General features: G+C 44.5%; 1 protein-coding gene across 1 annotated transcript in view; it reads right to left on the bottom strand.

The window, feature by feature from the left end:
- grin3bb (glutamate receptor, ionotropic, N-methyl-D-aspartate 3Bb) overlaps positions 1-16379 on the bottom strand; it is a 40400-nt gene that overhangs the window by 22942 nt on the left and 1079 nt on the right. The gene's annotated exons all lie outside the window — the stretch shown is intronic.

Consider the following 16379-nt stretch of genomic DNA (forward strand, 5'->3'; position numbering starts at 1 on the left):
CACCATCAGTCCAACTCCACCTCCTTCAGTCCACCTCTACCTCCTCCTCCACCTCCTCCAGTCCTCCTCCACTCCTCCTTCAGTCCACTTCCACCTCCTTAAGTCCAACTCCACCTCCATCAGTCCAACTCCACCTCCATCAGTCCACCTCCTCCAGTCCACCTTCAGTCCACCTCCACCTCCTTCAGTCCACTTCCACCTCCTTCAGTCCACCTCCACCTCCTTCAGTCCACCTCTACCTCCATCAGTCCACCTCTACCTCCTCCTCCACCTCCTCCAGTCCACTTCCACCTCCTTAAGTCCAACTCCACCTCCATCAGTCCAACTCCACCTCCATCAGTCCACCTCCTCCAGTCCTCCTTCAGTCCACCTTCAGTCCACCTCCACCTCCTTCAGTCCACTTCCACCTCCTTCAGTCCACCTCCACCTCCTTCAGTCCACCTCTACCTCCATCAGTCCACCTCTACCTCCTCCTCCAGTCCTCCTCCACTCCTCCTTCAGTCCAGTTCCACCTCCTTAAGTCCAACTCCACCTCCATCAGTCCACCTCCACTTCCTCCAGTCCATCTTTCAGTCCACCTCCACCTCCTTCAGTCCACCTTTCAGTCCACCTCCACCTCCTTCAGTCCACCTTCAGTCCACCTCCACCTCCTTCAGTCCACCATCAGTCCACCTCCTCCAGTCCACCATCAGTCCACCTCCACCAGTCCACCATCAGTCCACCTCCACCTCCTCCAGTCCACCATCAGTCCAACTCCACCTCCTTCAGTCCACCTCTACCTCGTCCTCCACCTCCCTCCAGTCCTCCTCCACTCCTCCTTCAGTCCACTTCCACCTCCTTAAGTCCAACTCCACCTCCATCAGTCCAACTCCACCTCCATCAGTCCACCTCCTCCAGTCCTCCTTCAGTCCACCTTCAGTACATCTCCACCTCCTTCAGTCCACTTCCACCTCCTTCAGTCCACCTCCACCTCCTTCAGTCCACCTCTACCTCCATCAGTCCACCTCTACCTCCTCCTCCACCTCCTCCAGTCCTCCTCCAGTCCACTTCCACCTCCTTAAGTCCAACTCCACCTCCATCAGTCCAACTCCACCTCCATCAGTCCACCTCCTCCAGTCCTCCTTCAGTCCACCTTCAGTCCACCTCCACCTCCTTCAGTCCACTTCCACCTCCTTCAGTCCACCTCCACCTCCTTCAGTCCACCTCTACCTCCATCAGTCCACCTCTACCTCCTCCTCGAGTCCTCCTCCACTCCTCCTTCAGTCCAGTTCCACCTCCTTAAGTCCAACTCCACCTCCATCAGTCCACCTCCACTTCCTCCAGTCCATCTTTCAGTCCACCTCCACCTCCTTCAGTCCACCTTTCAGTCCACCTCCACCTCCTTCAGTCCACCTTTCAGTCCACCTCCACCTCCTTTAGTCCACCTCCTTCAGTCCAACTACACCTCCTTCAGTACACCTCTGCCTCCTTCAGTCCACCTTCAGTCCACCTCCACCTCCTTCAGTCCACCATCAGTCCACCTCCACCTCCTCCAGTCCACCATCAGTCCAACTCCACCTCCTTCAGTCCACCTCTACCTCCTCCTCCACCTCCTCCAGTCCTCCTCCACTCCTCCTTCAGTCCACTTCCACCTCCTTAAGTCCAACTCCACCTCCATCAGTCCACCTCCTCCAGTCCTCCTTCAGTCCACCTTCAGTCCACCTTCAGTCCACCTCCACCTCCTTCAGTCCACTTCCACCTCCTTCAGTCCACCTCCACCTCCTTCAGTCCACCTCTACCTCCTCCTCCAGTCCTCCTCCACTCCTCCTTCAGTCCAGTTCCACCTCCTTAAGTCCAACTCCACCTCCATCAGTCCACCTCCACTTCCTCCAGTCCATCTTTCAGTCCACCTCCACCTCCTTCAGTCCACCTTTCAGTCCACCTCCACCTCCTTTAGTCCACCTCCTTCAGTCCAACTGCACCTCCTTCAGTACACCTCTGCCAGTTAAACCCTGAGCTTCACTGTCACCAGTGTCTGAAACAGGTTGGTGGGTCACTTACTGAACTAATGACTTTGGGTTTGTCAACACTTTCATTTCCTTTGCAAGTTCCAGAGCAAAGTGACTTAGTGTACACTAGCGTGGACATCAGCGTGGACTTTTCTCTCCTTCACTTCCTGTCATTGATCTGACGTCTACGATCAGCTGATCTCAGTCGACACATGGACCTAGTACATTAATGGATCAGGATCCTTAGACCTCCACGGCTCTGAAACACTCTAGACCCTGATCCAGGTGATCAGGTTCCTGCTGATCTCACCAGCAGCGGTCTGAGACAGAGCAGAGGTCAAAGTTCAGCTGATGTAATTGTTGTTGTAGATTGAATTAACTGAAGGTCACAGTCATTACAGCACTGATGCATGGTGGGTAAATATGGCAGCCTGCCAGGTCTGTTTCACCAGACATTACAGAGTGTGACAAACAGCATTATCTGTCAACACACACACTGAGTTCATTCAGCACGTCTGATTGGATGAGGAGCAGAAAATAAATGACAGCAAACAGAATATAATTTTTCAGTTTGAATATGGGAGGGGTACATGAGACACCCTGAAGTCTGCTGAGGACATGGTACAGATTTGATCTGAAGGTGGCGCTAGAGGAAAAGTCATCAGCGTTATTATAGTTCATCTCAACCACTTCTCATCACAGTTACTGAATGTGGGGTTGGGGGTGGGGATGTCAGCACAAACAGAGCGCTGTGACAGCCAATCACAGACCTGAACCCTGCTTCCGCTTCTTCCCCAGAGAATCTGTAAATAACAGAGTTCACTGTGTGGAACCGTCCCCTGTACAATAAACATACAGAAACAAGCCCCGCCCCCGTCTCTGATGCTGGTCGTCCTGTCCGTGACTATTCAGCTGCTCTTGTCACTGGGTTCTCTCAGTTTGGAGGCAGCTTTTCAATCCAGTCTGAATTATTGATGGTCCTGTGATGCCTCTTGTTGATTCATTCAGTTCTTAAATACTTTTCCTTCTTTAACCAGTGAACTGAGCTGCAGCTTCACTGAGGCTGCGAGCGGGGATAGGAGGAAAAATGAAATTACAGCAGTGCTGCAACAGATGCATCAACAGTTGCAGCATCACCTCATTTGATGAAGAGGAAGAAGATCAAAGGGGAAAACATCTGCAGGCTGAAAAACTGAGCTCTCAGGATGAGACCAAAACTCGTCCTTAACAATCAGAGGCAGAAATATTAAAACCAGAAGCACAGATACCACAGTGATTCCCAACCATGGTTTCATGTACCCCAGGGGTGTTTCTGTAGGTACCAGGATGTATGTGGCTTTGCTTGCTTGTCTAACTGTACTGTAAAAAGCTGATCAGTGAAGAGGGTATAACACAGCTGTCCTTGAAACGTAAAGGGGAATATGCAGTAGAAATAAAAAAGACTGAAGTTTCTTCAGATGTAAAACCTGATGATTATGAGAAACTAATTAAATTATTATGACATTACATCCTTCATGAGTACAAACAGAACTTCTGCTTAATCAAATTTTCTCCGATTCTTAAAAAACTACATTTAAGGATCCCTTTATATAGATTTTTGATACAGCCGTATTAGTAGTAGTAGTAGTAGTATAGTAGTTTATAGTAATATTTTCCCTGAGACTGTGTATATATAATGTATGTGTGTATTAATTTGTAATGTAAAGACAGAAAATCAATTCTGACTGAAATGTGTCCATCATCATTCCTTCTAAATAAAAGCTCATAAAAGAAGATGGTCAAACCCAGAGCCAGTGTGGCTGTTATCTATCTGTACAATAAAAACTTGCAAAACCAGTAGTGCTGAGAAAAAGTAAATACTTAAAGTTAAAACATGATACGATAATTAGGGATGATAATAGGTTATAATAATGACAGGGTATGATGGAGTACGATGGTGGGGTATGATGACGGGGTACCATGAGCGGGTACTCCTGCTCTGTCTGTCTGCTAAAAAATCAATGATTTATTATATATGAGAAAATCTAATAACTAAATAGGTAATATTTCAGAAAGCGGGCATCAGTCACCAAGAGTCTCTCCTCTGCAGTCTAGAAAGTTTTCTGTTTATTTTAACATTATAATTTAGTAAAGTGCAGCATCCATTCAGCTAAAACACTGCTGTGACTGCTGCTCAGTTTGTTTTCTACTGCTGTAAAACATTAGTAATAATGGGACTGTTCCCCTCTCTGAGCTCTGAATGCAGATCTGAGAGACTAAAGAAAAGCTTTTTATGCTTCACACATGTCACCAGCTGGATACTGAAGATACTGAAACCAAAAAGACAGACCAAAACACTGAGACTCAGGCAGTCTGTGAAATGAGGAGGAAACAACTTTTTTTGATGTGCTCTATAAATACATTTTTATTATGGTATGATGACAGGGTATAATGACAACAAGGTATGATGATGTGGTATGATGACATGGTATAATGACGGGGAACGATGGCGGAGTATGATGATGCAGTATGATGACGGGTAAGATGACATGGTATGATGACATGGTATGATGACGGGTAAGATGACGGGTAAGATGACGGGGTATAATGACGGGGAACGATGGTGGAGTATGATGACGTGGTATGATGACGGGTAAGATGACATGGTTTAGTGACAGGTAAGATGATAGGGTATGATGTCAACAGGGTATGATGACAACAGGGTATGATGATGTGGTATGATGACGCGGAACGATGGTGGAGTATGATGACGTGGTATGATGACGTGGTATGATGACATGGTGTGACAACAGGGTATGATGACATGGTATGATGACAGGGTAAGATGACGTGGTATGATGACATGGTATGATGACATGGTATGATGACAGGGTAAGATGACATGGTATGATGACATGGTATAATGACGTGGTATGATGACATGGTATGATGACAGGGTATGATGACATGGTATGATGACAGGGTAAGATGACGTGGTATGATGACAGGGTAAGATGACAGGGTATGATGACAACAGGGTATGATGATGTGGTATGATGACGCGGAACGATGGTGGAGTATGATGACGTGGTATGATGACAGGGTATGATGACATGGTATGATGACAACAGGATATGATGACGTGGTATGATGACATGGTGTGACAACAGGGTATGATGACATGGTATGATGACATGGTATAATGACGTGGTATGATGACAGGGTAAGATGACAGGGTATGATGACATGGTATGATGTCATGGTAAGATGACGTGGTATAATGACGTGGTATGATGACAGGGTATGATGACGTGGTATAATGACAGGGAACGACGGTGGAGGCAAGAAAAGAGGCTGGAAACAATTACACATTGAAAGAAGTAAAACACATCTACTTTTAAGACTTAAAATAAAGTAGCTAACTGAAAAAAGGTTGCTAGCTATGTGATTCTGACAGTTGGAATCAGTTAAAGGCGGGTGTTGCTGCGATGGAGACAGAACCAAGCAGTAACAGCAGTTACAGCAGAAAGGTAGAATCACAGAACAATAGCTTGCCAACTGTAACTGCGCTAGAGCCAAGAAAAAACACAAAGAGGCCAAACTCTTGACCAATGCAGAACAGCTGTTTGCTGACCACATCATATGCAACGGGTAAAAAATCAAAAACATCATCTTTCATACAGACATCAACATGTGGAAGCATCTACAACCCTCTGCTTAGGTTTACTATAGACAGATACAGACAGGCAGACAGATACAGGCTGACAGATACAGGCAGACAGACAGACAGACAGATACAGACGGCTACAGACAGACAGATACAGGCAGACAGACAGACAGACAGACAGACAGATACAGGCAGACAGACAGACAGACAGATACAGGCAGACAGATACAGACAGGCAGACAGATACAGGCTGACAGATACAGGCAGACAGACAGACAGACAGACAGATACAGACGGCTACAGACAGACAGATACAGGCAGACAGACAGACAGACAGACAGATACAGACGACTACAGACAGACAGATACAGGCAGACAGATAGACAGATACACACAGACAGACATATACAGGCAGACAGACAGACAGACAGACAGATACAGGCAGACAGATACAGGCAGACAGACAGACAGACAGATACAGACGACTACAGACAGACAGATACAGGCAGACAGATAGACAGATACACACAGACAGACATATACAGGCAGACAGACAGACAGACAGATACAGACAGACATATACAGGCAGACAGACAGACAGACAGACAGATACAGGCAGACAGATACAGACAGATACAGACATACAGATACAGGCAGACAGATACACACAGACAGATACAGACAGACAGACAGACAGACAGACAGACAGACAGACACACACATAAAAACAGATACACACAGACAGACAGATACAGACATACAGATACAGGCAGACAGACAGACAGACAGACAGATACAGGCAGACAGATAACACAGACAGACAGTCAGACAGACAGATACAGGCAGACAAATACAGACAGATAGATACACACAGACAGACAGACAGATACAGACAGACAGACAGATACAGACAGACAGACTGACAGACAGATACAGGCACAGATACAGACAGACAGACAGACAGATACAGGCGGACAGATAAAGACAGACAGACAGATACACACAGACAGATACACGAAGACAGATACAGACAGACAGATACACACAGACAGACAGATACAGGCAGACAGATACAGACAGACAGACTTACAGATACAGGCAGACAGACAGACAGATACAGGCAGACAGATAACACAGACAGACAGACAGACAGACAGACAGATACAGGCAGAAAGATACAGACAGACAGACAGATATAGACAGACAGACAGATACAAGCAGACAGATACACACAGACAGATACACACAGACAGACAGATACAGGCAGACAGACAGACAGATACAGGCACAGATACAGACAGACAGATACAGACAGACAGACAGATACAGGCAGACAGATACAGACAGACAGACAGACAGATACAGGCAGACAGACTGACAGACAGATACAGGCACAGATACAGACAGACAGACAGACAGACAGTGGTTTGATATTCTGTTCTGCTCTCTTACTGGATGGTGTTATCAAGCAGTAACCCCCACCCACCCTCCATCCTCCTCCTCTAATCACACACACACACACACACACACACACACACACACACTTTTTTCTTCTTTTTCTATTAAAGTTCAGCAGCAGCTGAGGAGCTCGATAATGAAATCTGTTCTCTTCTCTGCTGAACCTCTCTGATCATCTCCTCCTACTCCTCCTTGTCCTCCTCCTACTCCTGCTTCTGTTCTCCTTCCTCCTTTTCATTCCTCCTCCTCCATTTGCTTCTGTTCTTCTTCCCCCTACTCCTCCTCCTCCTACGGTTTCTGTTCTCCTTCCTCCTTTTCCCTCCTCATCCTCCTCACTCTGAACCTTCCTCCTCTCTGTGTGGACACATTAATCTTTTCATTAAGATAATTTAATTGGCAGCAGACGGAGACGACAGACCACAGAAACCTCAAACACATTGATGGAAAAATTAAAGAACATATTTCTGTAATTTCCTTCTTTTGTCTGTGTGACGTTTGTCCTGAGGGGGGTGCTACAGAAAAATTTGTCTTTCAAATCTAAAGTGATGAAGCCTCAGATTGTAAACCTTCATAAAAAGGATTAGAAAACAAAACAAATAAATACAAACACAAAAATCCAGATGAGGCCTGACAGTCAGATCCAGGCTGCGATTGGCTGCCACAATCGACGACGTTGACGCTGAAAATATCAATATCAATATTTCACATGAACGCATTGTTTCCTTGTCATTGATCCAATACTATATAAACATCCGTCTGAGCTGAGCTCAGTTTGACACGCTCGCCTGAATGACAGGCTCTGATTGGCCCGTCAGACTGACACCCTGATAACATGGTTCACTGACGACCTTTAATGACCCCTGGATATTAAATCTACGAGCCTCAGCTGCGTGTTTTCTTCATGTTCATGATAAAACACCCGTTCATCCTGTTGTTTATCTTCATCCGTCCATCATTTCAACAACACACAGCTGGTGTTACCGTGGAGACAGGAAGTGACAGACAGGAGCCGAGTGACAGAGGAGACGTCAGGATAATCCTCCTCTGATCAAAGAGTTTCTATAGGAAAGACGTCTCACTCCATCAGCGAGGATTTATTTACACAACCACAACTACACACCGTCACACAAACACACAACAACAACTACACACTGTCACACAAACACACAACTACACACTGTCACACAAACACACAACAACTACACACTGTCACACAAACACACAACCACAACTACTCACTGTCTCACACGCAACAGTGATGTAACAACAAAGACAGACTCCCAGTCATGGTCCATGTGTCCTTGTGGACCTGAACAGGTCTACAGTCAGACCCTGAACTACTGGAACCTGTGTTTGTTGTGTGAGTGAACACGTCTCCTACACTTCCATTGTATCTGAGGCATCCTCGTCCTGCGGTGCTCTGGGTCCTGGTCCTGCTGCAGTCCCTCACTTAGTTCAGAGACCGCAACTGGAGAAGTTCAGGGTCAATGACTTCATATATATGTAGAAAACGGCACTGTTGGTATTGATGCTTTGCAAATAAGTATCTGACCTGATACTAATTTTTAGTATCGATTAGCATCTGAGTATTGATTTTTCTGACAACCCTAGTGTGAGTGCGTGAGAGTGAGTGTGTGTCTGTGTGTGTTAGTCCTGCGATGACACTGTTCAATACTGCCATGACGATGTGACTGCGATAAATAAACAAATACTGAAGTGTGCATTTACAGTTTAGCTGAGTGAAGCTGAATGAAGAACACAGACGAAGGTCACTATAGGTCATCTCCTCCGTCCTCCTCCCTCCACTGCAGGAAACACTGCTGGGGGGGGCTGCTGTCTCAGGCTGTAGTTATAGTTTATAAAAGTTTGTGGTAAATGAAGCTGCAGTCTACACACACAAAGTTTTCCTTTTATCTTGGTCATATTAGCTTCATGTTAGCGTGCTGCGCTTGTGTAAAACCAGCTGTTTTTTCTACATGTTTAAATCTTGTTGAACAGGTGGAGTGATGGAGGACACTGATTGCTGTTTTACTCATTGACGTTGTGATGACACTCACACTCAGAGCTACGACTGTAGTTGTTGTCAGCTCCAGTAAAAAGTTCCCTCCTCACTGGTCTCCACCTCTGTGCTGTCTGTGTGTGAGAGGCTGCAGCACGACACCAAACGCTGTAGTTCTTTTCCAGTTCATTTGTTTCAGGCGCTGCACCTTTAAAACCCTGCGCACATGGCTTTTTTCTAATTCATGGCGTTTCTTTCTCTCTGTGATGTGTTTACTGCACATGTTCATAACGCGACGACGATGAGAATAAGATAAATCGGTCAGCAATAGTGTGTGTGTGTGTGTGTGTGTCTGTTTATCAGCCTGCTTCGGGTTCAGACTCTCTTGCTTCTGTTCTGTTCTCCTAACCAAACTAAGTCCAACCCTAACTTCATTCACATTCATGATGTTCGATCAGCACAGCTGGTTGTGTAACTACACATTATGTAACCAGGAAACCGAACCTCATTCATATTGTCAAAGGTTTTATCAGCTCGTTTCACAGCCAGCGACAGGTGGCTTCAATAACCTTGTTTACATGTTTTAGAGTATAAACACAAAACAGAGCAACAACTAAACAACCAACAACATCATCACATGACCTCATCCTGTCAGCATCATCACTGCCTCTGACCAAACTCCAAATTCTGTTACAATAATAATATATAAAAGCAACCAAACTCAATTCATTATTTGTACGATTTTATCAGCTCATTTCTCAGTGACAGAGAGATGAACTAAGCTGCAGTGAAAACATGTGACCTGCAACAAAGAAAGTCATGTGACCTTCTTCACAGTCAGCCAAACTTCAATCATATTTTGTATTTGATTTAGCAGCTGGAATAAAAAGCTGTCGTTGACCAACTGTGACCTGATCAGAGAAATCTGCTGTGTAAACATCAAACAGCAGCAGTCTCTGAGTCTCTGAGTCTCTGAGTCTCTGAGTCTCTGAGTCTCTGAGTCTCTGAGCAGATGTTGGAGCTCCATCAGAGAATCTCTGAAATCAACAAAAACAAACAGCAGCAGGAATCTGCTGGTTTGTTATTGACATGTCAGTAAACTACAAACATGAGTTACTGTTCAAATAAAAACCAACAGGATGAAATAATAAAACATGAGCCATTCAAATTCAAATAACAGAAAGAATTAATGATATTTAGACACTTTTCTTAAATAAAGAAAAAAAGTGCTTTAGACAATGAGGGGATTTAGTGAAACATTATTTATGTATTTAGTGTTTTGTCATGATGATGATATTATTATTTATACACACACATATATATATATATATACATATATATATATATATATATACATACACACACACACACATAAATCTGGATCTATGGATTTCGTGTTTCTGTTGTTTCTACATTTATGGGGCTCTACTGTGGTCAAACTACAATGGTGCATCCCTTTAAATGTTGCTGTAACAAGAAATTGTAGGATGGCATTATCTCCTTTCCTGTGGTAACAGAAGTTCCAGTATCTCCTTTGCTAAAGGAGATAAGATAGGAAGCAGTGGAGCTCCTTTCCTCAGCTCTGATCACGGCTGTAAACTGTAAACTGTGACTGATTGAACTGAAAACTCAGAGGAAACATGGTCTCATCATGTTTTATAAGATCAGTGAAGTTCTTGGTCTTTGAACAGAGAAAACTGAATCAGAACAGAGAACCACGTCACTGACACGTTCACCACCTGTTCACTTCAGCTACATTTCTCTGCTGCTGCTCTTTCAACATGCAAATTAACTTTACATCACAGACAAAGGTTGGAGCCTGAAACGGCTCCACCTGTCCACCTCCTGCCTCTGACCAGCCCCCCCCCCCACACACACACACAGACACACACAGTTTAATCTACAGCAGCCTGAAGCCTCTGTCACCCTGCAGCTGAAACTGGGCCAAAGAGAAGACCTCCCTCCCCCTCCTCTCTTTCTGCCTGTGTGTGATCAGCAGCTGAAGTTGCTGCCGACAGCAGACTGAGGATCGACTGTGACTCTGCTGCTTCATCCTGTGACACAGTGATAATCCTCCTGTGATCTCTGACAGACTGTCATCCAACTTCAACCTGAACACAAACACAAGGTCACAGTCGTCCTCCTTCCTCTGCTGCTGCTAATCACGCTTCCTGTTCATTACACTTCCTGTTCATTACACCTCCTGTTCATTACACTTCCTGTTCATTATACCTCCTGTTCATTACACTTCCTGTTCATCACACTTCCTGTTCATTAGACTTCCTGTTCATCACGCTTCCTGTTCATCACGCTTCCTGTTCATTACACCTCCTGTTCATTACACTTCCTGTTTATCACGCTTCCTGTTCATCACACTTCCTGTTCATCACACTTCCTGTTCATTACACTTCTTGTTCATTACACTTCCTGTTCATTAGACTTCCTGTTAATTACACTTCCTGTTCATTACACTTCTTGTTCATTACACTTCCTGTTCATTAGACTTCCTGTTCATTACACTTCCTGTTCATTACACTTCTTGTTCATTACACTTCCTGTTCATCACGCTTCCTGTTCATTACGCTTCCTGTTCATCACGCTTCCTGTTCATCACGCTTCCTGTTCATTACGCTTCCTGTTCATTACGCTTCCTGTTCATCACGCTTACTGTTCATCACGCTTACTGTTCAATACACTTCCTGTTCATCTCGCTTCCTGTTCATCACGCTTCCTGTTCATCACGCTTCCTGTTCATCACACTTCCTGTTCATTAGACTTCCTGTTCATCACGCTTCCTGTTCATCACACTTCCTGTTCATCACACTTCCTGTTCATTACACTTCCTGTTCATCACACTTCCTGTTCATTAGACTTCCTGTTCATCACGCTTCCTGTTCATCACGCTTCCTGTTCATTACACCTCCTGTTCATTACACTTCCTGTTTATCACGCTTCCTGTTCATCACACTTCCTGTTCATCACACTTCCTGTTCATTACACTTCTTGTTCATTACACTTCCTGTTCATTAGACTTCCTGTTAATTACACTTCCTGTTCATTACACTTCTTGTTCATTACACTTCCTGTTCATTAGACTTCCTGTTCATTACACTTCCTGTTCATTACACTTCTTGTTCATTACACTTCCTGTTCATCACACTTCCTGTTCATCTCGCTTCCTGTTCATCACGCTTCCTGTTCATCACGCTTCCTGTTCATTACGCTTCCTGTTCATTACGCTTCCTGTTCATCACGCTTACTGTTCATCACGCTTACTGTTCAATACACTTCCTGTTCATCTCGCTTCCTGTTCATCACGCTTCCTGTTCATCACGCTTCCTGTTCATCACACTTCCTGTTCATTAGACTTCCTGTTCATCACGCTTCCTGTTCATCACACTTCCTGTTCATCACACTTCCTGTTCATTACACTTCTTGTTCATCACACTTCCTGTTCATCACGCTTCCTGTTCATTACGCTTCCTGTTCATCACGCTTCCTGTTCATCACGCTTCCTGTTCATTACGCTTCCTGTTCATTACGCTTCCTGTTCATCACGCTTACTGTTCATCACGCTTACTGTTCAATACACTTCCTGTTCATCTCGCTTCCTGTTCATCACGCTTCCTGTTCATCACGCTTCCTGTTCATTACACTTCCTGTTCATTAGACTTCCTGTTCATCACGCTTCCTGTTCATCACGCTTCCTGTTCATCACGCTTCCTGTTCATTACGCTTCCTGTTCATCACGCTTCATGTTCATCACGCTTCCTGTTCATTACACTTCCTGTTCATCATGCTTCCTGTTCATTATGCTTCCTGTTCTTCACACTTCCTGTTCATTATGCTTCCTGTTCATTACGCTTCCTGTTCTTCACGCTTCCTGTTCATTATGCTTCCTGTACATGTGATAAATGACAAGTGTGATAAATGTTAGCGTGATAAATGACAGGCAGCTCAATGTTCACCTGGGTGCCGGTCACCAGGGGGACACGGACGAAGATGTGGACACGTCTGACTGTCAGTACAAAGACACTTCTGAGGTACCAGCTGAGATCCAAACTGATCGCCTTTCAGCTTGGATCTTCAGACCCTGCAGAGTCCTGATCCTGTTTCAGCTGACACCTGAAGAGTCTGAAGACGGGATCTGAATGAATCATATTCTGTGTTCTTGTACCATGAAGGACAAGATTTGGAATGGGTATCGTTAACATTTTAACGGTACTACTACTCTAACTGATACTGCTCATTGATCCGGTACTTTAACGGTACTCTTACAGATATATTTTGAGGAAGAAAAAAAAACTTGAACAAACATAACATTTGTCATTGTGACAACAGGCTGTTTCTGCATCCACTCTAGTAAAGTAGAGCCACACTTTGGACCATTTGGTTCTCTCTGCCATTGTTATCTATCTAAAGGTAGGCTACGAGCCTGAGTTGGTGTGTGCGCTGCACTGTCTGGTATGTGTGTGTCACAGGAACAACAGCTCCGCCCCCCTGCCCTCCACTCATAGAAACAGCAGGCAGAGAGAGAGAGAGAGCGAGAGAGAGCACTCTCTTAGCGAAAATACATCAAACATGGACGGATATTTGACGGAGTTGGTGAAATAAATGTGCAAGATAACGTTTACCTAGCCGAGAAAAAAAAAACAGCTTATTGGTACTGCGGTCTTGAATAATGTTGCCCCGGGCCTGTTCAATACCGGGGCTCGGTACCCATCGTTAGACAAGATTAAAGCAAGGAAACCCCTGAAATCCTGCTGCAGCTTTAACTGGATTGTTTTCAGTGTGAAATGAAAACCCTTGCAAAGATAATCCCATCAATACACACTCAGGCTTTTACTCTGAAAGGCCCCCAGCAGGAAGTGCTCACACTTTCTGGGTTAAAGAGGGACAAACAAAATAAAATAAAATAAAAATAAAAAGATGCTGGTCACCAGGTTTGATTTTAGATTCTGACTGAAACTGAGGAAGAGGTGGAAAAGGAGGAAGAAGAGGAGGAAGGGGAGGAGGAGGAGGTAGAGGAGGAGGAGGAGCAGTTTATTCAGTCATCTTGTGTAAATTAATGAGAAAAGATGAATTTACAATGTAGAGTTCGACAGTGCAGAGTTTTACAGTGTAGTTTAATAGTGTAGCATTCATAGTTTAGTTTCATAGAGTAGAGTTTTACAGTGGAGAGTTCACAGTGAAGAGATTAACAGTGTAGCCTACATTTTTTAGTGTAGAGTTTACAGTGTAGAGTTTAGTTTTACAGTGTATAGTCTCTAATGTCAGACAGACTAATCAGGTTTGATGTCAAAATCAGATGTTGGTTCATTGACAGTGTGAAATTCAGTGGATGTTCAGCCAACGTTCCGCCGACATTCAGATGATAGTCAGCCGACGTCAGGTTTTGGCTACTTATTCAGCTGTCATCAGTTATTCTACGTCACACTCACACTGACTTTGAATTTTGGTCACATGACGTCATGACCTACATTCAACAAAATATCAATGTCTAACTGACACTGGTGGAGGCATTCTCCAGGACTGAGTCTGAGTTCAAGCAGACACCTCATCAATGAAACTGATCAGAGACCACAGACCTCAGAACAGCTGATCTGATCATCTAATCAATAACTAAACTCTTATCTCTCTTGAAGACCACATGACTCTGTTTTACTCTGATGTTACTGCGTGAGCCGGATTCACACCAGACCCAGGACCTGGTTCAGGTGTCAGACGTTCAAATGCAGCGTCACCTTCACAAACCTGAATCAAACCTGCCTCCCACCCCACCGAACCCCATCCCCACCCCACCCCACCCCACCGAACCTCATCCCCACGCCACCCCATCCCCTGTTTTGGCGTAGTGGGAGGGGCTTGATGGGAGGGGCGAGGAGCGAGTGATATACACATAATTTGCATATAATTTGCATACTAAGAAATCGCATCACTCTGGCTGAACCCACCATCCGCTCACCTACATGACCGCACATGTAGAGGATGGCCTCAGTTAGTTCACCTGGAACTCCCTGGCCACAGGTAAGTCTGTTTCTGTTTAAAACCGGGCTGCGTTGAAGTTAACTTTTAACAGATGTTATGCTGTTTTGAAGGGAGTGCTTGTACAGCACTTATTCACCAAATACACATACACACTGAATGGTTAATGTTAAGATGTTAGTTTTCCCTGGACTGGTTTGTGAGGGAGAAAAGTGGTTTTTGCCTTTCCTTTTGGTAAAGAAGCCAGGAAATGACCTGCAAGTGGGGGGTTAGCATATGATTAGAAGTTTATTCATAAACATTATCAAATTCAACTTCCCATCAAATGAGTCCAATATGAGACATTAATCACAAATAAATTCAAAAACCTGGTCATCTCCTCATGCACTGTTTGTTTGGGGGGTTGCCCATGTCGATTCAACTGCTCATGTGTCGGCACTGAATTGTGCTGCGCTGGGGTTGGATGCTGCTGAATATTTTGCATGAGTACGTTTATGAGACCGGCGATGACACTGGCCTCAGGCACCTACAGAACAAAAGATATCACGGAGCGGAAGACTCAGCAACCATTAACCATAGGTTAGCCAGCTGACTTGTGTTAGCTAATGTTAGCACTTGCTCAAGCAGACCAAAACAGCATAACGTCCGTTATAAGATAACTTCAATGCAGCCCAGTTTTATGTGAAAAAACAACAAAAAACAGCAGCAGAGAGAAACAGACTTACCTGTGGCCAGGGAGTTCCAGGTGAACTAACTGAGGCCATCCTCTACATGTGCGGTCATGTAGGTGAGCGGATGGTGGGTTCAGCCAGAGTGATGCGTTTTCTTAGTATGCAAATTATATGCAAATTGTGTGTATATCACACGCTCCTCGCCCCTCCCATCAAGCCCCTCCCACTACGCCAAAACAGTGACAGAAAGATGAAACTGAAAACCAGCCACAGAAAATACTGACTGAGTAAAAAAACACTGTCACTGAAAAAAGGCAGACATGAAGAAAAAAATCAGGAGATTGGCATTGAAAAATACATCATAATGCAAAAACATCAAAATAAAATACGGTAATAAGATTGTAAGATTGTAATTTTTTTTGAATTTCTGTGATTTATTTCTCAGTGGATTTTTTTTCAGTGCCTATACTTAGTTCAGTGCCAATAGGCCTACACGTTTTTCCAAACCAAGTGTTTCAATGCCAATGTTTCCTTATCCAGTTCAGATTTTATTTTACTGTCACTGTTTTAGCCCTATATTACATTCACAAAAGCTCGTATCTCTACAAAGTGAACTCTGTTATTTCAGCTGC

The sequence above is a fragment of the Seriola aureovittata genome, chromosome 6, assembly GCF_021018895.1.
Source record: "Seriola aureovittata isolate HTS-2021-v1 ecotype China chromosome 6, ASM2101889v1, whole genome shotgun sequence".
NCBI classification, from domain to species: Eukaryota; Metazoa; Chordata; class Actinopteri; order Carangiformes; family Carangidae; genus Seriola; species Seriola aureovittata.